The 24,911-nt window shown below is 44.4% G+C and overlaps 1 protein-coding gene across 4 annotated transcripts in view; it reads right to left on the minus strand.

Annotated features, from left to right (window-relative positions):
* The window catches only part of LOC144827733 (sodium- and chloride-dependent neutral and basic amino acid transporter B(0+)-like), a 3,091,484-nt gene that overhangs the window by 854,219 nt on the left and 2,212,354 nt on the right, over nt 1–24,911 (minus strand). The gene's annotated exons all lie outside the window — the stretch shown is intronic.

Here is a 24,911-nt window from a genome sequence, read left to right on the forward strand (position 1 = left end):
ATTCCCCCCTGCCCTCAAGAAGGGCCGCCTACCCGCCCACTCCCAACCAGGCACTTCTGCTTTCTCGCAGCGTGAGAAACAGAAACATAAAAATGGTAGTTTTACAATTTCATGTTTCTGCTTCTTGCACTGTGAGAAAGCAGTGAGGAAATGCCCCTCCACCCTAATGGAGGAGCCGCCCCAGTGTCCCGTGAATCTTAACTTGTTTGCAAACGAATGAATGTCCGACATAATATTCACAGTCTTCTCCAGTAAGAAAAACATTCCTATTCGGACGTTCATAGCGATATGTAAAAGGAAGTGACCATAATTTATGAAAAAAGCTGCTCCCAAGGGGTTCATATCTACCAACAAGAAAATTTTTCATGCAAGCTGTAAACTAAAGTGTCCAGATAGGCAAAGAAAGAACTCTCTGTATCAACCACACAGCTGAAGGCGTTTCAGCTATAATAAATGGAAGTTGTTCAAATTCTCTAAATGCAGCATTGTGTAAGTTGCGTCTTTCATCACCATCAGTTGTTGTTTGTGTGTTACATGAAAGGGCAGGAATAAATCCCTGCAATACAAAAGAGCCATGGTACGTGCCTATTTATAAATTGGTGAAATGTCTACGCTGCATAATAGATCTAAGCTGATTCTGCTCATGATACAGTGTTTTTTTCTCTCAAAGTTTTTTATAGCACCAACTCGACCAAAAATCAGGTATCAGAGTGCTTTACAAGAGCATCAGTTGTGTTACTTGAGGACACATTTATTTTTGTTAGGCAGTTTTGACATGTCACTTTGCATAATATCAATAACAGATGACACAATGTTATTTAAATTGTAAATACCAGAAGACAACGTATTAACCCCTTCGCTGCTAGGCTTTCCCCCCTGTGTAAAGCCTTTTTTTGGCTATTTGGGGTAGTTCGCGCTTAGGCCCCTGTAACTTTATGACCACATAAGGTATCTGCGCCAAATTTGCATCCTTTTTTCCAACATCATGGGGATTCTAAAGGTACCCAGGGTTTGTGAATTGCCCTGGAGGGGACCCAGAAATTAGCCAAAATATAGTTAAATTAATTTTTTGGGAGGAAAAATGCAAAAAAAGGGCTACTGATGAAAGCGTCTGTTTATTACCCTGCAAATGGTATCAAAAAAGGAGTTGTGGTGCTGGAATCACCCTCTTCCCAGCTTTCAGGGACAAGCAGACTTCTGTTAGAAAACTAACATTTTTTACAAAGTTTTGGCATTTTTCTGTGACATTGCCTATTTTTGCTATTTTTTGTGCTTTCAACCTCCTTCCAGTTAATGATAGAAATGGGTATAAAAACAATAATGGATCCAGGAAATCTATAGATTTTGGAAAGTAGACAAACTTCTGATTTCAGCAAGGGGTCATTTGTGTAGATCCTTCAAGGTTTCTTTAGAGAAACTAACAGTTAAATAAAGGAAAAATTGAAAATTAGTTTAAAAAACAGCCTTTTGTGTCAACGTTTTCACATGTAACTTCTTCTAATTATGACAACTGTTTGAAAGCAATATACTGTTACATCCGCTGGACTTTACTGGTTGTGGGGAGATATAGGACTTATAGGTTCACCAAGAACCCAACGAACCCAGAGCATAAACTGAGCAACGACATGCAATGGTTTTTTATTATGTCCCGGGTATACAGCAATTATTCTGGGAAAATCTATACATGGAAAAATGGGTATGAAAGACACCTATGTATTTCTGAAATGGGAACAAAACATGGAGTTTAGAAACAGTAGATATTTGCACATTTCCAAAATTGGGAATACTCATACTAACATGAACATTATTGACCATTTTTCAAAATTACTTCTTTTTTACACATTGTCTTTCATTTGGAAGACAGAAATGCATCAAAAGAAAAAAAGAAGAAAAACAGTTGCTTTACAAATCTGAATTACCCTAAGTCTCCAGATAAAAATGGTACCTCACTTTTGTGGGTAGGCTTAGTACCCATGACAGGAAACGGCTCACAAAGCACCGTGAACTTACCACATTTTTCGCAATGAAAAATTACATTTTTTTGGCAATGTGCCTACCTGTAGTTTTTTAACCCTAGCTCTGCCGGCATCCAGGGAAACCTAGCAAACATATACATTTTTAAAAACTAGATACCCAACCCAGGGAAATCCAGGATCGGGTGATATGACTGCCTCTCACCAGGTTCTGTTACCCAGAATCCTTTGCAAACCTAGAAAATTGTAAAAAAAAACACATTTAACTCATATTTCTGTGGTGGAAAGTTCTGGAATCTACGTGGATCCACAAATTTCCACCCAGCCCGCATTCCCCAAAGTCTTCTGAGAAAAATGGTACCTCTCCCGTGTAGGTAGGCCTAGTGCCCGCGGCAGGAAACGGCGCAAAACGCAACGTGGACACACCACAATTTCACAGCGAAAACTGACCCTTTTTTGGCAAAGTACCTAGCTGTAGTTTTTGAATACTAGATCTGCAGGCACATCTGGAAACCTAGCAAACCTATACATTTTTTAAAACTATACACCCAGGGGAATCCAGGATGGGGTAATTTGACTTCCTCTTACCAGGTTCTGTTACCCAGAGTTCCTTGCAAACGTAAATTATTGTAAAAAAAAAGAAATCCTCACATTTCTGTGGTGTAAAGTTCTGGAATCTGCGTGGATCCACAAATTTTCACCCACCCCGCTTTCCTCAAAGTCTTCCAAGAAAAATGGTACCTCACTTGTGTGGGTAGGTCTAGTGCCCACGACAGGAAACGGTGCAAAACGCAACGTGGACACAACACAATTTTTCAGTGAAAAACCACCCTTTTTTGGCAAAGTGCCTAGCTGTAGTTTTTTAACCCAAGCTCTGCCGGCACCGAGGGACACCTGGCAAACCTATCCATTTTTGAAAACTAGACACCCAGGGGAATAAAGGATGGGGTGAATTCACTGCCTCTCACCGGGTTCTGTTACCCAGAATTCCTTGCAAACCTAAACAATTGTAAAAAAAACACATTTTTCTCACATTTCTGTGGTGTAAAGTTCTGGAATCTGGGTGGATCCACAAATTTCCACCCGCCCCGCTTTTCCCAAAGTCTTCTGAGAAAAATGGTAACTCATGTGGGTGCGTAGGCCTAGTGCCCGCGACAGGAATCCGCGCAAATCTGCAACGTGGACACACGACAATTTCACACTGAAAAATTACCCTTCTTTGGCAAAGTGCCCAGCTGTGGTTTTTGAACCCTAGCTCTGCCGGCACTTAGAGAAACCTAGCAAACCTATACATTTTTGAAAACTAGACACCCAGACAAATCCAGGATGGGGTGACTTGACTGCCTCTCAACAGATTATGTTACCCAGAATCCCTTGGAAACCTAAAAAATTGTCCAAAAAAACCCACATTTTCCACACATTTCTGTGGTGGAAAGTTCTGGAATCTGCGTGGATCCACAAATTTCCACCCACCCCGCTTTTCCTAAAGTCTTCCGAGAAAAATGGTACCTCACTTGTGTGAGTAGGCCTAGTGTCCGCAACAGGAAACGGCGCAAAATGCAACGTGGACACACCAAAATTTCACAGCGAAAAATTAACCTTGTTTGGCAAAGTACCTAGCTGTAGTTTTTTTAACCCTAGCTCTGCCATCAACTAGGGAAACCTAGCAAACATACACATTTTTAAAAACTAGACACCCAGGGGAGTCCAGGATGGGGTGAATTTACTGCTTCTCACCAGGTTCTGTTACCCAGAATCCCTTGCAAACCTAACAAATTGTCAAAAAAACAATATTTTCCTACATTTCTGCGTGGATCCACATATTTCCACCTACCCCGCATTCCCTAAATCTTCCGAGAAAAATGGTACCTCACTTGTGTGGGTAGGCCTAGTGCCCACGACAGGAAACAGCGCAAAGCAGAAAGTGGACACAATTTCACAGTGAAAAATTACCCTTTTTTGACAAAGTGCCTAGCTGTAATTTTTTAACCCTAGCTCTGGTGGCACCTAGGGAAACCTAGAAAGCCTATAAAGTTTTGAAAAATAGACACCCAGGGGAATACAGTATGGGGTGACTTGACTACCTCTCACCAGGTTCTGTTACTCAGAATCCCTTGCAAACCTACAAATGTGTAAAAAAAAAACATTTTCCCTGCATTTCTTTGGTGAAGTGAGGTACCTGGGTAGGAAAATGTTGGGGGACCCACACAAGCCATACCTCACTGGACTCCCCCACGTTTCAGAAATGTGTGGGTTTGGAAGTTTCCCAAAATGGCTGCCGAGCCCGGGGCCAAAATCCCAGGTTGTTTTGTGATAGGTAATTTTGAGGACTCCTCAATATGTTTTGGGCCCTTGTCTGTCGCGGGTACTTGACCCACCCACGCAGGTGAGGTATCATTTTTATTAGGAGACCTGGGGGAACACTGGCTGTGAGGAAATTTGTGGATCCACGTAGATTCCAGAACTTTCCCACACGGAAATTTGAGAAAAAGTGCATTTTTTAGCTAAATTTGAGGTTTCCAGGAAATTATGGGTAGGAAAACGTTAGGGGACCCATGCAAGCCATATCTAGCTGGACTCCCACGGGCGTCTGGTTCTCATAAATGTGTTAGTTTGGTAGGTTTCCCTAGATGGCCACCGAGTCAGGGGCCAAAAACTCATGGGACCTCTCTTGCAAAACCAGGTAGATTTATAATAGGAAATTTTTGATGTCGCCTCAGTAGGTTTTGGGCCCTTGCCTGTCGCGGGCACTTGATCCACCCACGTGAGTGAGGTATCATTTTTATCGGGAGAACTGGGGAAAGGCCTGGTGGGAGGTAGTTTGTGGATCCACATAGATTCCACAACTTTTCCGCACAGAAATTCGAGAAGGAAGTTATTTTTTCAGCTAAATTTGAGGTTTGCAGGGGATTCTGGGTAGGAAAACGTTGGGTGACCCACGCATGTCATACCTCGCTGGACTTCCCCGGGTGTCTAGTTTTCTGAAATGAGTGGGTTTGGTAGGTTTCCCTAGATGGCCGCCAAGCCCGGGGCCAAAAACTCATGGGACCCCCCCTTTCAAAACCAGGTTGTGTTTGTGACAGGTAATTTTGATGTCGCCTCAAGAGGTTTTGGGCCCTTGAATGTCGCAGGTACTTGACCCACCCAAGCAAGTGAGGTACCATTTTTCTCGAAAGACTTTGGGGAATGCGGGGTGGGTAGAAATTTGTGGATCCACGTAGATTCCAGAACTTTCCCACACAGAAATTTGAGAAAAAAGTGATTTTTTCAGACAAACTTGATGTTTGCAAGAGATTCAGGGTAGGAAAACGTTAGTGGACCCATGCAAGCCCTACCTCGCTGGACTCCCCCGGGTGTCTAGGTTTTAGAAATGTATGGGTTTGGTAGGTTTACTTAGATGGCTGCCGAGCCCTGGGTCAAAAACTCAATGAACCCCCCTTACAAATCCAGGTTGTTTTGTGATAGGTAATTTGGATGTTGCCTCAATAGATTTTGGGCCCTTGCCTGTCGCGGGTACTTGACCCACCCACGCGGGTGAGGTATCATTTCTATCGGGAGACCTGGGGGAACACTGGGTGTGAGTAAATTTGTTGATCCACGTAGATTTTAGAACTTTCCCACACGGAAATTTGGGAAAAATTGAATTGTTTAGCTAAATTTGAGGTTTCCAGGAAATTGTGGGTAGGAAAACGTTAGGGGACCCATGCAAGCCAAACCTTGCTAGACTCCCCTTGATGTCTAGTTTTCATAAATGTGTCGGTTTGCTATGTTTCCCTAGATGGTCGCCGAGCCCATGGCCAAAAAACCTCATGGGACCCCTCTTGCAAAACCAGGTTGTTTTATAATAGGAAATTTTGATGTTGCCTCAATAGGTTTTGGGCCCTTGCCTGTCGAGGGTACTTGACCCACCCACACGGGTGAGGTATCATTTTTATCGGGACACCAGGGGGAACGCTGGATGTGAGGAAATTCATGGATCCACGTAGATTGCAGAACTTTCCCACACAGCTATTTGAGAAAAAGCTATTTTTTTAGCAAAATTTGAGGTTTCAAGGGAATTGTGGGTAGGAGAACGTTACGGGACCCATGGAAGCCGTACCTTGCTGGACTTCCCCGGGTGTCTAGTTTTCAGAAATGTGTAGGTTTGCTACGTTTCCCTAAATGGCCACCGAGCCTGGGGCCAAAAAACTCATGGGACCCCTCCTGCAAAACCAGGTTGTTTTATAATAGGAAATTTTGATGTCGCCTCAATAGGTTTTGGGCCCTTGCCTGTCAAGGGTACTTGACCCACCCACGTGAGTGAGGGATCATTTTTATCGGAAGACCTGGGGAAACGACTGGTGGGAGGAAATTTGTGGAACCACGTAGATTCCAGAACTTTCCCACACAGAAATTTGAGAAGTGATTTTTTCAGCTACATTTGAGGTTTGCAGGGGATTCTGGGTAGGAAAACGTTAGGGGACCCACACAAGCTATACCTCGCTGGACTCCCCCAGGTATCTAGTTTTCAGAAAAGTGAGAGTTTGGTAGGTTTCCCTAGATGGCCTCCGAGCCCTGGGTCAAAACTCAAGGGACCCCCACTTACAAAACCAGGTTGTTTTGTGATGGGCAATTTCGATGTCGCCTCAATAGGTTTTGGGCCCTTGCCTGTTCCGGGTACTTGACCCATCCACGGGGGGGAGGTATCATTTTTATTGGGACACCAGGGGGAAGGCTGACTGTGAGGAAATTTGTGGATCGACGTAGATTCCAGAACTTTCCCACACAGCAATTTGAGAAAAAGTGATTTTTTCAGCTACATTTTAGGTTTCCAGGGAATTGTGGGTAGATTGTTAGGAGACCCATGCAAGCCATACCTTGCTGGACTCCCCCGGGTGTCTAGTTTTCAGAAATGTGTCAGTTTGGTAGGTTTCCCTAGAGGGCCATCGAGCCCGGGGCCAAAAACTCATGGTACCCCTCTTGCAAAACCAGGTTGTTTTATAATGGGAAACTTGGATGTTGCCTCAATAGGATTTCGGCCCTTGCCTGTCCCGGGTACTTGGCCCACCCACGCGGGTGAGGTATCATTTCTTTCGGGAGGCCTGGGGAAACACTGGGTGTGAGGAAATGTGTTGATCCACGTAGAATCCAGAACTTTCCCACACAGAAATTTGAGAGAAAAGTGATTTTTTCAACTACATTTGAGGTTTGCAGGGGATTCTGGGTAGCAAAACGTTAGGGGATGTTTTTTTTTTTAACACACTGTTAGGTTTGCAAGAGATTCTTGGTAACAGAACCTGGTGAGAGCCAGTCAAGTCACCCCATCCTGGATTCCCCTGGGTGTCTAGTTTTAAAAAATGTAGAGGTTTGCTAGGTTTCTCTAGGTGCCAGCAGAGCTAGGGTTCAAAAGCTACAGCTAGGCACTTTGCAAAAAAAGGGGTCAGTTTTCACTGTGAAAATGTGGTGTCCACGTTGCGTTTTGGGACGTTTCCTGTCGTGGATACTAGGCCTACCCACGCAAGTCAGGTACCATTTTTCTCAGGAGAATGTGGGTGGGTGGAATTTTGTGGATCCACGCAGATTCCAAAACTTTCCACCACGGAAATGTGAGGAAAATGTTTTTTTTTCCTTTAACAAATTTCTAGGTTTACAAGGGATTGTGGGTAATAGGACCTGGTGAGAGCCAGTCAAGTCAGCCTGGATTCCCCTGGGTGTCTAGTTTTCAAAAATGTACAGGTTTACTAGGTTTCCCTATGTGCCGGCTACGCTAGGGCCCAAAATCCACAGGCAGGCATATTGCTAAAAACAACTCTGTGCCTAGTCGGATTTCTGCTGACCGCGGGGGGGATATCGGTGGGGTTGCCCCAATATGCCCCCAAGGGGGCAGAAACACTGTGGCTATTTTTTTGGGGGGGGTGGGGGCATTGGTATGCCCATTCTAGGCAGCCCCCACCCCGCATAAAAAAGCCAGCATAATTGTTGGCGTCTAGTGGGCTTTTTGCCCCCCCCCTTGGGGCAGATTGGGGGCTACTTCCCCCATCTTCCCCAAGGGGGGGCAGAAAGGCTGTAATTGTTGCAGGTCGGGGCACTGAAATGCCCGTTTTGGGCAGCCTCCACCGTATTTAAAATTTTCCCCAAAAATCCCTGGCGTTTAGTGGGCTTTTTGCCCCCCCGAGGGGCAGATTGGGGGCTACTGCCCCATCTGCCCCAAGGGGGGGGTAGTAAGGCTGTAATTTTTGGGGAGAGGGGGCGGGGCATGGGCATGCCTGTTTTGGGCAGACTCCACCCTAATTCAAATATGCCCCAAAAAATCCCTGGCGACTAGTGGGCTTTTTGCCCCCCCGGGGGGGCAGATTGGGGGCTACTGCCCTATCTGCCCCCCAGGGGGGCAGGAAGGCTGTAATTTTTGGGGGAAGGGGGTGGGGGCAGATTAGGGGCTAATGCAGTTGAGGAGCCCTAAAGTTAGGAGTCCTAACTTTATTACTCCGAAAGTGAGAACAATCCTAATTTTAAGACTTTCGGTATTCGCACAAGCCATTTAGGATTAATAAAGTTAGGAGTCCTGACTTTACTAATCCTAAACTGAGAAAAAGCCTAACTTTAAGACTTTCGGTATTCACAGAATACATTTAGGAGTCCTAAAGTTAGGATTCCTAACTTTACTACTCCTAAACTGAGAAAAATCCTAACTTTAAGACTTTCAGTATTCACAGAAGGCATTTAGGAGTCCTAAAGTTAGGACTCCTAACTTCTGAGAATACCAATATTAGTAAGTGCCTTCTGTGAATAACAAAATGAGTAAGTGTCTTCTGTGAATACCAAAATGGTAGTAAGTTTAGGATTTTGTCTTCAGTTAGTTCTGTGATTCGGGCCCGCTGTCTTTTTTCCAGGGGTGGGGGCATGGGCACGCCCATGCTGAGCAGCCCCCACCACAAATTATAATTAAAAAAAAAAATCCCTGGCGTATAGTGGGCTTTTTTCCCCCCCCGGGGGGCACATTTGGGGCTACTGCCCCCAACTGCTCCCAGGGGGGGCAGAAAGGCTGTACATTTGTGGCCAGGGGGCTGGGGGCATTGGCATGACCCTATTGGGCAGCCCCCACCTTTAATTATGATGAAAGAAAATCCCTGGTACCTAGTGGGCTTTCTGCCACCCCGGGGGGCAGATTGGGGGCTACTGCCCCATCTGTTCCCATGGGGGGCAGAAATACTAAATGTGTCCTTTTTAATATGGGGGAGCAAAGGCCCTTGCCCAAGGGGCCGTTACCCCCTCCCTGGTGCCTAGTGGGTGGATCCCTGCTAGGGGATCACCCTACTGGGGCAATCCCCAAGCAGGGATCCACTGGGGAGGGGTACCATTGGAAAGGAGAGATTCTCCCCTCCCCAATGATACCTCTCCCGTCTTTCTACGTGCCCGGGGGGCTGAGATAGCCTAAAGGCTCATTTCAGTTTCGGTTTCTGTGCAATGACGACAGCGCGACGTGCGCTCTCATTGTCATTGCACAAAAAACAGGGTGGGGGCCTCGGGAGCTGGGGAAGCTCTTTCCCAGCTCCAGAGGCTTTGGGGGAGAGAAGGAAATCCCTCTACTGTCTGCAGCAGAGGGATTTGCTGCCCCTGTCCTCATGACAGGATGGTTCCGTCATGAGCACAGGGGCAGCAATGCTAATGACGGAACAATTCCGTCATGAGCATCGAAGGGATTAATACTATTATCAGTGACAACAAGCACTTTATCCAAATGAACTTGTTCGATTAGTCTTAAACGTGCAGCAACGTCCTTCTGGGTTAACTTCCAAATTTAATTATAGGTAGCATAAATACATATTTTAGAACGAGGAGATTTGGGACCGAAAAGAAAATCAGATAATTTAATGTCTTCGGACAGGAGAAAAAGGTGTTCTTTCTCTGCAGACAGTGTGGAATGTTCCGACCATTGGTGACACAGTTTTCCCACCGAATATGTGGAAACAATATCAGAGTGTTGCGATTGAAAGTATCAGGTATCAGGTCTGCTCTATTTCAAGTGTGGAATTGAGAAAAGGAGCATGACAACTATTAGTGACTAATGGTCACAATAACCAACCATTAGGACTCGAAAGTGTAGAGCTGAATGTACCATTCTGTACCATGCTTTTTAGTAGGTCTTTGGTATAATTTTTCAAACTTTACCAATTATCAAATTGGGTAATTGAGGGAAATGTTGGGGCATTTATTTCCTTCATTTTTGCCTGGCCCAAAACCTTTATCAATTATGTGGGGATTAATCAGACTCGAAATAAGGTTTCCGTTCCCTCAACCTGCCAAGATTTTGTTCTCCAAATTGATTTCAAATCAATTGGATTTTTCCTGTAGTCATACCCTTTATGGGCTAACTGGTTAACACAAGAACATGTATATATTAGCTTGGTCTGGGTAGGCTTATATTTTTTGGTATGGTAGGAACTCATTTGAAATAATATGACGTGGGGTCTGAAGTGCCATTTGCTGTAAAATACGTGAACTTGTCTCTATGTATGTTTGGAACTCCCTTGTGGGGGAGTTGGACAATGTTCCAATTGTGTATAGTTAAAATGTGGAAGTAGATTACCAGCTCTGTGTGGGAAATGATGTCCATAATGGTGATAATAGAACATTTCAGCATAGTTAGCAGAATTAAGATATCGGTCCTCTGATTCAAACACAGTGTAATACTCCAATTCTGTAAGCATAGAATTTAAGGTTTTCACATCCCAAAGATCTGAATGTTGCCGCGGTATCAATTACATCATCCTTTGAAACTCTGAACACATATGGTATCTGCAGGGTCTCCGTAGGGCCGAATACATTGAAAGGAACTTTAGCCCAAACAATCCCATCAGCCATTGGAACAGCTGAAATGTTGCCAAAGTCTCTTTTCAGTTTATGCGAAGAGGAATGATGGGCAAATACCCTGTTGACCAGTTCTGTAGCAGAACGTTCAAGAATGTAGTGGCTGTTGATCAATAGGAAAAAACTTTCACAAATCCAATCCTCGTGAGCAAAAAAAAACCAAGGAGAATATGATCCAGACATATATCCAAGGCGGGACTAAATACGTGCATTTCAACCATGAAATGAAAACACAAGTTCGTACTTGAGGCAGATGCAAAACAGAAGAACTGTCTAAAAAGAAATCAAGTAATACCCGGAGGTACTTCGCTGAAAAACTGGAGGCTGAGCTTCAGTAGTATGACTTGGAAAATCCATCACAGAGGGATTCCCAAATGGTGAATCAGTATAAATAACATCCGCGGTAGAAGACGCAATTGTAGAAACAGTTAACCCTTCGGTCATGTTGTTGGTGGAGGTCTCAGCCCCTCCACCCCCTCAGTCAGGGTGAATCAACATTGGTGATGCTCACGGGCTGCAAAGGAAAGTCATGAGGAGGGATACGAACACTGCAAGGCATACTATTTATAATCGCCACATGGTGTAATTTCACATGTTCAATGGTGACTACGCATTTGTCCATAGAACAAGGAAGCGGTGACAAGATCACAGTTCTTGTACCTTGTAAGCCAAGGACCATGACCGGAGCAGGGTAGGATGGACCAAACTCCTTTTTAATTGCCACCTTCTCTCGAACCAGATCTCCAACTTTTGGAAGCTAGCAGAAAATGGTAGTCTGTACATTCGCATTCAAAGAGTGGTGCGCGGGCAAGTGTTTGCTTATTTGGGCGTCACAGAACTTTTGTAGGTCTGTAGGAAAGGACAATGATTATCTATGTCAAAGGCAGAAGCAACCACCACATTGTCTGGACCATCAAGGACTGGAATATACATCTTGATGACAAAAAGTACTTTGTAAGGGGTCTACCCACCCGGAGATCTTTTAGAGCTTGTTGTACCCCATAGAGATGGTTCTCCCATCCACCCCCAGTACCTAACACTCTAGCCTTTAAGGACTGCTTTAAGTCATTATTTCCACAACAGAATTGCCCTTTAGCCTATATGGAGAAGAATAATGAACCTGTACCCCCAGGGACGTTTTTGAATCACGGTACACTTTAATAGAGAAAATCGGACCCTGGTCGGAATACAATGTACAGCATGCATATATACCAACATAGACTTGCAAGTCTTTAATAACAGTTCGAGCATCAGCCGAGCGCTAGGGCCAAACCCAAAGGAATCTAGAGCAAGAATCAAGTACAACCAAAACATATTTGTACGCAGTATCTGAAATCAGTGGACCACAATGATCCGGGTAAATGCAGCTAAAAGGCTTGTTGGAAATCAAAAGGTTTGTCGGTGGAGGGCAAGTCAGTATATATTTTTTCGCCAGTTGTTATACGCCCTTCACAAATAGAGTTGCTGTAATAGCAAAGTTGTGGCTGCCACTCCTGAATGGGCAGAAACAACCTTCATGTGCTGCAACAACTAAGGCGTGTTTGTGGTCTTGGTTGGAATTAAGTGATCGCCAACCCTAGGAAAAGTCGCAAAAGGAACATTCTGGGTATTTAAATGAAAAAACTATTTAGAAGGAAAACCCTTCGGTAAAGGGCTGCCAAGATATCGTTATCGAGATGAGTTTGATTACTCTGTGTATGTATTACATGAGTTTGTGGCAACTTATCTTTAAGATCTGACAATTTAACCCAAAGCAGGATATGCTTGATTGCGTTACCCTTAAATCTTTAAATCCATTTTGTTGGCAATAATGAAAATTACCACTAAAGGACAAGACACTAATACAAATTACACAATATAAGCGTGGGAAATTCAGGATTTGTATGTTCAAGTGCAAGAAGAAAAGCCTTAAGTTCAGCCAACTGTGCAGTGCAGTCTCCTAGAGACTGTTTGCGAGTTGTTTGATGGTGGAAAACACCATCTAACATAATTCAAATAACGATGGTGTATGCAGGTGAATATTGCTGCTTAGAACCTGTAGCAGGTTGCATGGAACCGTCAGTGTAAATAATATATTATACTGATCAAGAGACAGAACAGTAGATGGCATAGGATAAACATGCTCATATTGTAGAAATTCTTGTGTTTGCAAACAGGCTCAAAGACAACATCTACAGATTGTAAAGATCTGAGTGCATCTGTGTGGTACGATGTCTAAGATGAAGAGGAAAAATCAGGGCGTATTAAGGCATAAAGAGGTTTGATGCGTTGTGCATATTCAGGTATGTATGTTCTGCTAAAATTAATAATTCCTTGATAGGACTGCAATTACTTTAGTGTGTTAAGAAGTTGCACTTCTGCACATTTCTCTAAAAAATGAGGGGTAAGACTCTTTCCCCCCAAGTTCATATCTGAGGAAAAGGTCACTTGAAAAAGTTATATATGACTTTTTAAAGTTGAATTGCAGCCAAGTTTAGCAAATCCAAATTTTATGTGATTTACTCTGGCCAAGTGGATATTTAATCAATCGTCCATCAAGTAGATATTGTCCACATAGGACAGAGCATCAGTGCCAATGGCAAAAACAATTGACACAATTCATGCCTCAAAAACAGGCTGTTCTATTATCCCATAGGATGTTGTGCATAGCGCATTTGACAACCTAGGCCTCTGAAAGCGGACTAGTATGGACTCTCAGGAGCGAAATTGTGACTGAAAAAAGTTGGAAACTGCTGGAAATGTCTACGGTAGTTTTGTACTTTTTACGGATTACATTGTTAATTAGTGCCGTGCTGTGCGTGTTTTGCACTGCGAAAGTGCGTGTATTGTGGAAAAGTAAATTTTGCCATGTTCTGTGTCCCTACGCCTCATCCATCATATGTTATGTGTGCATGACCAATATGCATATGTTATTCCCCATGTCCGATTAATGACGCAATTCCAGTTGTGTCCACCTTTAGTATGCTAGTTTCCAGTCTTCGTGAATACTACGAATATCAGGCATATGTAAAGTAATGTTGCCACGTTTCCCAGTGTGCACGTTATTCCATTATAAAGTCCCCGTTTCCAGGCCTCAAAAGGGCCCGGACCCTGGATTCAGCTCCTGTCTCCTGAAAGCCTCGCTGAGGAGCGGTACAGCCCCCACCTGTATCCTCGACCCTTCACTTACTTCCTGCCTCGCAGTGCCCGGTGCAGCTTGGCTCTGCCTCTGAGTCTGCCAAGAGTATGTTATGATTCCAGCTATCAGTTCAGTCCTTCTTCTCTGCATTCCTAAGCTACTGAACTGCATCAATAGTTTCCGTCATTGTCTAGCCTATTCGGCTCCACGTTAGAGAAATACTGTATTAATGGTCATTTAATATTCTTCATCACGCACTACATGTAGAATAATGCATGGTCCAGTCTTAGAATCAAGTTAGCTTTTCCCCTCATGACTTCTAGTTTATATCAACATGTTCCCTAAACATCAGATACCAGATAGGGTTTAGGTACATGTCGCTCCGACCCTCCAGACTCTAGTCTCTGCTCCTAGCACAGAGTTCGTAGCCCCAGCTTCTCCTAGTAACACGTCATTGCCAGTTTTCGCGCACCATTAGGTTAGAGGTCCCGGCTCCTTAGGTAGCCCCCTCCAAAGTTTCCGCCCATTCATGACATATTCTGTTACGTTTGCATCACATGTCTAAGTATACTCCCAGTTACACCTCTTTTTACTGTTATCTTTCGCGACTGCTACGCGTCACGCCTTCTGCTCCACCCACTGTTACGCCTACTGCAATGTAATGCTATGTGTTTGCGCTATGTATATAAGTTGATGTATTGTTATTAAAAGTTAGCGCGCTCATCCCAGACCTAGCCCCAGCAGCTGCTGGGCCTCTTTTCCCCTGCTGGGCCCCAGTTGTCCTGCTGGGCCCTGTCACTCTGTTCCCATGCAGGTTGTCCTGATCCTGTCCTTATGCTGTAATAAACCTGCAGAAACTCCTACTACCTCGAATCTTGACTCTTATTTATTGAGCTATCTGTTATACTATATGCTTAGTCAAAAATAGGGTATTATTTATTTATTTACCACATAATGGCGCCCGAACAGGGACTTGCCCTTTCCCCACGCGTCGGTGAAGCCACGCCGACCCCCTGACCCTCTGCAGTCGTGACGGAACCATACCGTGCACTGGCAGATATTTCTGCTCCAAGTATCCCTCAGGCCCACGGAGGAGACGGAGGAGGCGGTCCAGCATCCAAACGAGACGGTGGAGGAACGCGGCGAGTCCCGACCAGAGCCCAAGCCGAGAGTCCAAGGTCCGAGGTATCCGGAGGCCCACCCGTAACTGAAGTCCGAAGTTCGTCGTCGTAGAAATCCAGTCCAGTCCGAGGCCTTCCGTTCCGTGCTGCCCGGTGAGTACCATTGCTGGGGTAGTATCTAGACAGGACCAATCTAAATTGACTCCTGGTCCGTGGGTTGGTGGTGCCCAGACTCACAAACGAAGTGTTCACCTAGGTGGATACGGGTCTTGATGCGTCCCTTTATGGGACCGGTATGTTCCGTACTGTTACAGCAGTGCATCCAGTAACTCTAGTCTGTTCCGTTCTCGAGAAAATCTGTTCTATTTCTGTTCTCAGTATTCCAGGTAATATTCTGTTCGAACTGTTATTTATAATGTTCTTCATGTATTTTAATGTTGTGGTATGAGTGTGATGTGATTTCGTGTTTTCATTGTATATTGTATTGTGTCCAGATTACAGTTCAGTCATGCCTATATTTTCCAAGTTACGTCAGTTAAAAACTAGAAAGGGTCTGCTGGAAGCAGCAGTTCCTGTCCCGCCTAGGGACAGTCCAGGTCACTTTATGTATCAGAAACATGGCATAAGCGCCATATTATATCTAGATTTATGGGTAGAGTATACCAAACAGTTAGAAGAAAAGTATAGATGGCCCGTATCGGGTACATGGGATGCCGAATGTATCATGCGAGTAGAAGAAGCATTATGGAAAAAGAAAGCCAGACAGTCACAGAAAGATGCCATCGAGTTATGGCGTAAAGAAGCGCATAAAAGAACGGAAAAGGAAGTCAGAAAGTCAGAGTTAAGTAGAGAATCCCAAGAACGAGCCCAAGAAAGAGAATTAATCGAGATAGGTGAACAAGTCAAAGCCGAACAGTCAGACAGACGGAGGCATGCCCTCATTAAGGGTATGTATCCTCTTCTTGCCGAGGGCTTGCCAAAAGCGACCCCAGAGGCATCCAGTAATTTCCCGCCACCATTAGTTCCGACCAAGCTACGTCACAAACCGACCGCAGCTGATATTTTTATTTCGTCCTATTTGGACGACACAGTCCCCGAATATGCAAATCCTGTTCGCGCTCCGCCAGTCCCTATAAATCAGGCACTTCCCGCTCCTCCAGACACCGGAGTACCTGTTACGGTACCCCCGGTCCAGCCTACAGTTCCATTTCCCACTCTGCCAGGACGTAGAGCCTCAGTAGACGACTCCAGTCTAGGGGCCGCAGGAGGAGCTACTCCTCAAACCCCGCCGCCACACAAGCGTTTATCAGCACTCGAATTACATGCTCAAGCATCACAGCGTACTCCTAAAAGTAATAAGTCTGTCACAGAAATCAGACAAGCCCTTAACGAATGTGTCTATGATCCAGTTCCAGGCGAATATAATATGGTTTTATATTCCTTACGTGTAAGGAGAGTGACCGAGTATCTAGTCACCTTACCGAATATGAAAGAAGATCTAGACAGAATATATCGTTTCATCCGTACAGGGGATGATCCAGAAAGTATTGGCGAGATTATGTCTCAAAGGAAAGCCGAGATTCAGCTCATGATATTAAAGTTCCTGATCAATTGTCTAATAAGAGAACAAGATTACCCGTCTAAAGATCCCGCCGAAATGAGAATCCTGACAAGGTGGAGTGATAATATAGCCGAGGGTAAGCACAAGACCGTTAGTGCCATGGAGAGTATGTACAAGAAAATTCGTAAAGAAATAATAAGGTTACACGAACAGCGTAAAGCAGCACAAGTAAGCGAGAAAGAAAGTATCTCTGATCCTGAAGAGGAAGACGAGAATTCCGACAGAATAGCGTATGTAGGAAAATCTAGATTTCCAGATCGCCATTTACGTCTAGAACACAAGTCTATTTTTCATCATCCAGCACCAGAACAAGGTTCTCTAGAGCAAGTATTTCAAGCTACCGATCACATTCTGAAATCACGAATCGGTTATAGCGAATTAAGTACTATGCATGAACAAGAACTAGCCCGATCAGCAGTCCGATGGATTACTGATTCTACCACTTTTCCAGACGAAATAGTGGCACAAATGTTTCTGAAACTGCCCCCAGCCGAGCAACGACTGGTGGGTATGTATATGATCCAGTACCTCATTACTCTGTATGAGGGTCAGCACTCTGATCCAGGCCCGTTACACGATGTCCTGAACGAGTTACTCCAGTATAGATGGAGAGGTCTAGGTACCGATTTAATCAGTATCATTCTAGAACAGCGCCACAAATATAGAACGTTCCTGAATCCGCATTTTGTTCATGTCTCACCCCCAGAAAATAAGCCATTCTACATAGACAGACAGAATCCGTTACGAGAAGTCCACCCAGTCCAAGGGGCGGGTGGCGAAATGCAACGAGTGTTTGTATACACTCCGATTTCAAAGATGGAACTTCTTGAAATGAAGAAATTAATTCCCTGTCATGACAAAGATCCAGCAGGGTTCCATAGAGAATTAAAAGACATGCTCCGTATGGGAGAATACACTTACCCAGATATCATTAAAATGTTAAAGGTCCTGTTACCCGCAGGGGTGTATGAAAAGTTAAAGGAAAAAGAATGGGAGGTGGGAGAGAAAAAGATCGATTGGACAGCTCTAGAAGCTGAAGACAAGGCACGAGTACCAGGTACCGGTCTTGGAGATAAATGTAAAGAATTACCAGAATTATTGATTCAAGTTTTACCCAGATTATTGACAACGAGAAAAGAAGACTGGGATGCAATCTCAGCCTGTAAACAGAAACAAGATGAAGATATTAGTGATTATTATTCTAGATTTGAGAAATGTTTCAGTATCAATAGTGGTCTCAAGACAAGTAGTGAGTCATACCCTCACCTTTTCGTTACCAAATTAGTCGAGAATTCAAGTCCACAAATTAAAAACCGAGTTTTGAAAGTCGAAAGCACCTGGCAAGCAAATACTCCGTCCCAGATGCTCCAGATGCTCCAGTACCACCAGAATAGAATCAGAGAAGAGCAAGAGCACGAAAGAAAACGTATGAAAGACACGAAAATGAAAGTGCTAGTTGCACAATCTGTTCCTCAAGACAGTCAGAAGAGGGGTCCGAATCAAGCCAGTCATCCTGCAGCTCCCGTTAAAGGGAACTGCAATTATTGTAAACAGCCAGGTCATTTTATAAATGAGTGTGCAGTTCTGAAACATAACATAGCTACTGGTAAGACTAAAGAAAGACCACGTCCGCCTAGACAAGAACAAGTTTCACAGATTCCTCAGTCACAGAATGCACAACAGACAGTTCCCGCACCGCAGCCTATAGCTGCAACACAGCACGTTACATCGCAGATGTACCAGTATGCACAGTCCGAGTATCCAGAGTACCAGCCATATTCATGAAATAGCCTAGAGAGGGAGGTAGGCTTGCCTCTCATCGAGATACCTGTAGATCAAGAAGGTCCCTATGTTCACAGTCAAGTATTAGGGAAAGACAGAAAGTTTTTGATTGATACAGGGGCAAGTAGGACCACAATTAGTCATGCCGAAGTTCCAGGGGCTCCGCTCTCAGGCTCAAGAAATGTTTCCCTTGGATTTTCAGGAAAACCAATAGTTAACGAGATATCAAAGCCAGTTACTCTAGAAGTAGGTCCATTGTCCCGTACTACTGATCTGTTACTTACTAAGTCATGTCCAGAAAACCTGTTAGGCATTAAGACACTGAAAGAATTAGGTGCAGTTATTTGCTGTTCCCCAGAGGGAATACGTCTGTTCCTACGTGACTTTAAGGGTCACTATGTATTACGAGATTTTGATTCAAGATTGTCTAATGTTCCGCTGCACTTATGGGCGCAAGGTCCAACTGATGTAGGTTACATGCAAATCACACCCTATCGTGTGACTCTCAAGCCAGGTGTAGTGTTACCCCGAATCAGACAGTACAGATTGCCACCTGAGGCTGTAGCAGCCTTATCCAAAATTATTGACGAGCTCATGGCTCAAGGAGTAGTTGTAGAAACTGACTCCAATGTATGCAATTCTCCGATCATTCCAGTCATGAAACGTACTGATCCAAATGCACCCCCAGTATATCGATTAGTGATTGATTTACGAGAGCTTAATAAATGTATTATTCCTCAGTACCCAGTTGTCCCAGATATTTCTTCCCTGTTAACAGCTATTGATTACGAAGCCATGTTTTTCACTGTCATAGACCTTAAGAATGCATTTTTTAGTGTTCCAATTCATCCAGACAGCCAGTTTCTTTTCGGATTTTGTTTAAATGGAAGGAGCTATATGTTCACACGCGCTCCTCAAGGTTTCACAGAAAGTCCTAGTATTTATAGTCAAGCACTTAAGAGACAACTAGACAACATTCACATGCCAACTGACACTGCCCTGCTCCAGTATGTCGATGATCTACTGATCACAGCCCGTTCTGAACGTGCTTGCGAGCGAGCATCCCTTACAGTTCTGTATTTTCTAGCCGAGATGGGGCACAAGGTGTCACCTTCGAAGCTTCAATTCTGTGTCCAGCAAGTGGTATACTTAGGACACTTGCTGTCCAAGAGGGGTAGGCAGTTGACACCTGACCGTATCCAGTTAATAGCGAGTCTTCCCCAGCCCAGAACCCAGAAGGAGGTACGTGCCTTTATCGGCCTTACTTCTTATTGTAGACAATGGATTCCCCAGTATGCATTTCTAGCCAAGCCACTGATACAGTTAACGACACAGGAGGCAGCCGTATCGACTGTCCTCCCTTGGACATCTGAACATACACTTAGTTTCAACGAGTTAAAGAAAGCCCTATGTCAAGCTCCAGTTCTAGCTACACCGAACTACAGTAAGCCTTTTACACTTTTCGTTACTGAACGTGAAGGTACAGCATTATCTGTTCTCACACAAGATCAAGCAGGACAATACAAGCCCTGTGCTTATTTTTCGAGCACATTAGATCCAGTCGCCCAGGCGTTGCCTGCGTGCCTCAAGTCAGTTGCAGCTACAGCACTAGCTATCAGACAAAGTGATTCCATAGTTCTAGGACATTCCCTGACAATACAAGTCCCACATTCAGTAGAAGTTCTTTTAAACCGAACACAAACTCAGCACTTGACAATTGCACGTTTAACGGGTTATGAATTGACACTGTTCCAGCCACACATAGAAATTAGACGCTGCAACGTCCTGAATCCTGCTACACTGTTACCATCAGTTAGTTCAAATTCTGACCCACATGACTGTGTGGAAGTAGTTAATATTACGACAAAGCCAAGACAAGACCTGACAGACATTCCGTTACCAGATCCTGACCTGACACTTTATGTGGATGGTTCATGTATGAGAACTAGTACAGGAGAACTAGTCGCCGCGTATGCAGTGACTACTGACACTGAAGTTATTGAAACACACCGTATTGATACCCTGTCCGCTCAAGCAGCAGAGCTAGTTGCTCTGACACAAGCCTGTATACACGCCAAGAACCTGAAAGTTAATGTTTACACAGATTCACGTTACGCATTCGGAGTTGTACACGACTTCGGAGTGCTCTGGCAGGAGAGAGGTTTCATGACTTCTCATGGAACCAAGATTCAGCATGGTCTCCTTATTCAAGCCCTGTTAGATGCCATACATTTACCGGCATCCATCGCTATCATGAAATGCAAAGCACATACGAAAGTTACTGACATTATTTCTCAAGGTAATGATCTAGCAGACCGCACAGCCAAGCTTACAGCACAGACTCCAGACATTCCAGTTAATCAGACACATACTCCAGATCCGATTAAATACATGACAGTTAAGGACCCTACACAAGATGTCATAGATATCCAGTTACATGCTACCCCCGATGAAATCAAGAAATGGTCTGAACAAGGAGGGGTCCAGACAGATCAAGGATGGTTAACGAAGGGTAGAGCCATATGGTTTCTCCCCGACTCTATGGTTCAAGTCATTATCAATACCGCACATAGTCCAGCACATTTAGGAGAAAAAGCTATGTTAGACAGTATCCAGAACATTTGGTTCAACAAGCATTTACGAGCTGCAGCCAAGCAGAAAGTCCGTACCTGTATGATATGTTGTCAGTTTAATCCAGGTAAAAGTGTCCCGGTGGAACAGGGTGGTTTCCAGCCCCCTGACCACCCTTTTGAGGTCCTCCAGATGGATTATATTCAGATGGAGCGATGTCGAGGTTTCAAGTATGTCCTTGTAGTTGTATGCGCTTTGTCCAGATGGACAGAAGCATATCCAGTCCCAGATTACACAGCCGCGACCACTGCCAAGCAGTTGGTTCGTGAATTTTTCCCTAGATACGGACTCCCTAGAGTCGTATATTCTGATAACGGTCAGCCATTCTCATCTGAACTCATGAAGCACGTTTCCCTTTTGTTAGGGTACCAGTGGAAGTTTCATTGTGTACGCCATCCTGAAGCAGCCGGTCTCGTAGAGAGACATAATCAGACTCTGAAAATCCGCATTGCAAAAGTCTGTAAGGAAAAAGGTGTGGACTGGCTAGTAGCTCTGCCAGTCGCTTTATTTTATATGCGCATGGTTGCACATTCCAGATCAGGTCTGTCCCCGTATGAGGTCGTATTCGGCCGCCCCCCTAACATGTGGGGTACTCCTAGACCCCGAAGTATTACCGATGTTTCATGTAATATGCTGACAGATTACCTAGCTTCCTTGATGTCTGCCCTCAACTCATGTCGTTCACAGGTTGCCGCCGCATTTCCAGACAATACCGAGGTGGCACCGCACGAAATCGTTCCAGGCTCCCTAGTGATGGTCCGGAATTTCGACAGATCAAGTCCGCTGGAACCACGTTGGAAGGAGCCACGTCAGGTCCTCTTGACCACCCGTACTGCCGTCAAGTTGGAAGGCAGGAAGGGGTGGGTCCACCTTTCTCATGTAAAACTTTTCAATGGATTGAAACCCGTCTCCAAGAACATTTCCCAGGATTCCCAGGATTTTAAAAACTGTCAAGACATTGTTTTAAAGGACTGTCCCGCAAAAGACATTATTACAACCCCTCCCTTGTTAGAGAAAACTCCGCAACAGGAGTATAAGTTAAAGCTCAGGTCTAGTAAAATAAGTCAGTCAGTTTGATTGTATAAGTCCTCCCCTAGGTGAAACGGTTAGATTGTTTCTGACATGTATAAAATAGACCCCCATAGTGAGAGAGTCAGTCAAAATTCAATCAGATGTATCGTTTTTCTGAGTTTCGTATTATTCATCAGTATTATGATTTCCTGCACCAGCTATGCATTCTATCTGTATTTTCCAGTTCCTCATGTAAATATGTCTGCTAATGCTACAGTAGAGCACACGTTTAGTGATCTGCCTCCTCACGAATATTCATACCGCCTCGCTATGCGCAACAACACATTTATCCGTATGTTACATTATTCACACCAGACCAGCAATGCCACTAATTGTTGGGTGTGTGGTCGACTCCCCCCTTTCCAGACACCGAAGGGAGTTCTGCCACTCTTTCCTTATCCATTCTCACATAATGGTTCATGTGGAGCATGGTCCACGTTAACGTCATCCTCAACAGATATGTCTTTTCTTAACAGTACATGTTTTCCAGACAAGCAAGGTTTCCCCCACAGAACAGGTTTAGATCTCGAAAATGAAGTTTATAATTTAGGTAATTATTCGTCGAATTTCATGGTCCTGAATGTTCAGTCTGATACTACTCCAGACTTACCTGCTATTTCAGTATTACCTGTCAAAGGCGAATTATGTGTCCGTAGTTATGGTTCCATACATGTAGGTCATAGTGACTGTACTACTGTTATCAAGTATAGTAACAGTGGGAAATCTGTTTTCAAAGCTTCACGTCATTCTTATTTTATTTGTGGTCAAACTGCATATGTCCGTCTGCCCCTCGATTGGGAGGGAACCTGTTACATTGCTTTCCTACTGCCACCTGTTTTCCTAGCCCCATCTGATTATCACAGAAACACACATCTAGTACACATTAGACATAGAAGGGAGTCCCCAATTGTCGATTATACTGAAACTACTCTAGAACAGTATACAGATTTCAATAAAGGTTTCTTCTTCTTTGTAGGACCTGTCCAGAATAGTAAACTGATCCGTAGGTTAACAAGAACCCTTGAAGCTGTAGTAAATGAGACTGCCTCTGCTCTAGGTAACCTAACCGAAGAACAATCTGCTATGAGATTTGTCGTTTTGCAAAATCGTCTCGTCCTTGACGTCATACTGGCCGATAGGGGCGGGGCCTGTAGAGTCATCGGATCTAGTTGCTGCATTTTCATTCCAAATAACGCGCCGTCTGTTTATTCAGCTATAACCAGACTTCATAAAATTGCCCATCTGTTACACCAAGATCCAGGCACCTGGACCTGGTCCGGTTGGTTCTGGAATATAATTTCCGCCTGGGGATGGAAAGTCCTGTCCTTTCTAAGTATAGCAGTAGCGATCATATTTAGCTGCTGCCTCTGTATACAATGTGGCCCTGCGATTTGCAGCATGTGTGCTACCTCTTGTATTCCTAGTCCCAAGCCCCGTTCTAAATCCCGGTCCAAGACAATTCGAGACGAGCAAATGGTACTGTATGAAATGATAGACGGTATCATGAATATTGATGTTTCCTGATGGAAACGTAGTGACAAGGAGGGAATGTGGAAAAGTAAATGTTGCCATGTTCTGTGTCCCTACGCCTCATCCATCATATGTTATGTGTGCATGACCAATATGCATATGTTATTCCCCATGTCCGATTAATGACGCAATTCCAGTTGTGTCCACCTTTAGTATGCTAGTTTCCAGTCTTCGTGAATACTACGAATATCAGGCATATGTAAAGTAATGTTGCCACGTTTCCCAGTGTGCACGTTATTCCATTATAAAGTCCCCGTTTCCAGGCCTCAAAAGGGCCCGGACCCTGGATTCAGCTCCTGTCTCCTGAAAGCCTCGCTGAGGAGCGGTACAGCCCCCACCTGTATCCTCGACCCTTCACTTACTTCCTGCCTCGCAGTGCCCGGTGCAGCTTGGCTCTGCCTCTGAGTCTGCCAAGAGTATGTTATGATTCCAGCTATCAGTTCAGTCCTTCTTCTCTGCATTCCTAAGCTACTGAACTGCATCAATAGTTTCCGTCATTGTCTAGCCTATTCGGCTCCACGTTAGAGAAATACTGTATTAATGGTCATTTAATATTCTTCATCACGCACTACATGTAGAATAATGCATGGTCCAGTCTTAGAATCAAGTTAGCTTTTCCCCTCATGACTTCTAGTTTATATCAACATGTTCCCTAAACATCAGATACCAGATAGGGTTTAGGTACATGTCGCTCCGACCCTCCAGACTCTAGTCTCTGCTCCTAGCACAGAGTTCGTAGCCCCAGCTTCTCCTAGTAACACGTCATTGCCAGTTTTCGCGCACCATTAGGTTAGAGGTCCCGGCTCCTTAGGTAGCCCCCTCCAAAGTTTCCGCCCATTCATGACATATTCTGTTACGTTTGCATCACATGTCTAAGTATACTCCCAGTTACACCTCTTTTTACTGTTATCTTTCGCGACTGCTACGCGTCACGCCTTCTGCTCCACCCACTGTTACGCCTACTGCAATGTAATGCTATGTGTTTGCGCTATGTATATAAGTTGATGTATTGTTATTAAAAGTTAGCGCGCTCATCCCAGACCTAGCCCCAGCAGCTGCTGGGCCTCTTTTCCCCTGCTGGGCCCCAGTTGTCCTGCTGGGCCCTGTCACTCTGTTCCCATGCAGGTTGTCCTGATCCTGTCCTTATGCTGTAATAAACCTGCAGAAACTCCTACTACCTCGAATCTTGACTCTTATTTATTGAGCTATCTGTTATA

This window comes from Lissotriton helveticus, chromosome 4_1 (genome assembly GCF_964261635.1).
Source record: "Lissotriton helveticus chromosome 4_1, aLisHel1.1, whole genome shotgun sequence".
Lineage (NCBI taxonomy): Eukaryota > Metazoa > Chordata > Amphibia > Caudata > Salamandridae > Lissotriton > Lissotriton helveticus.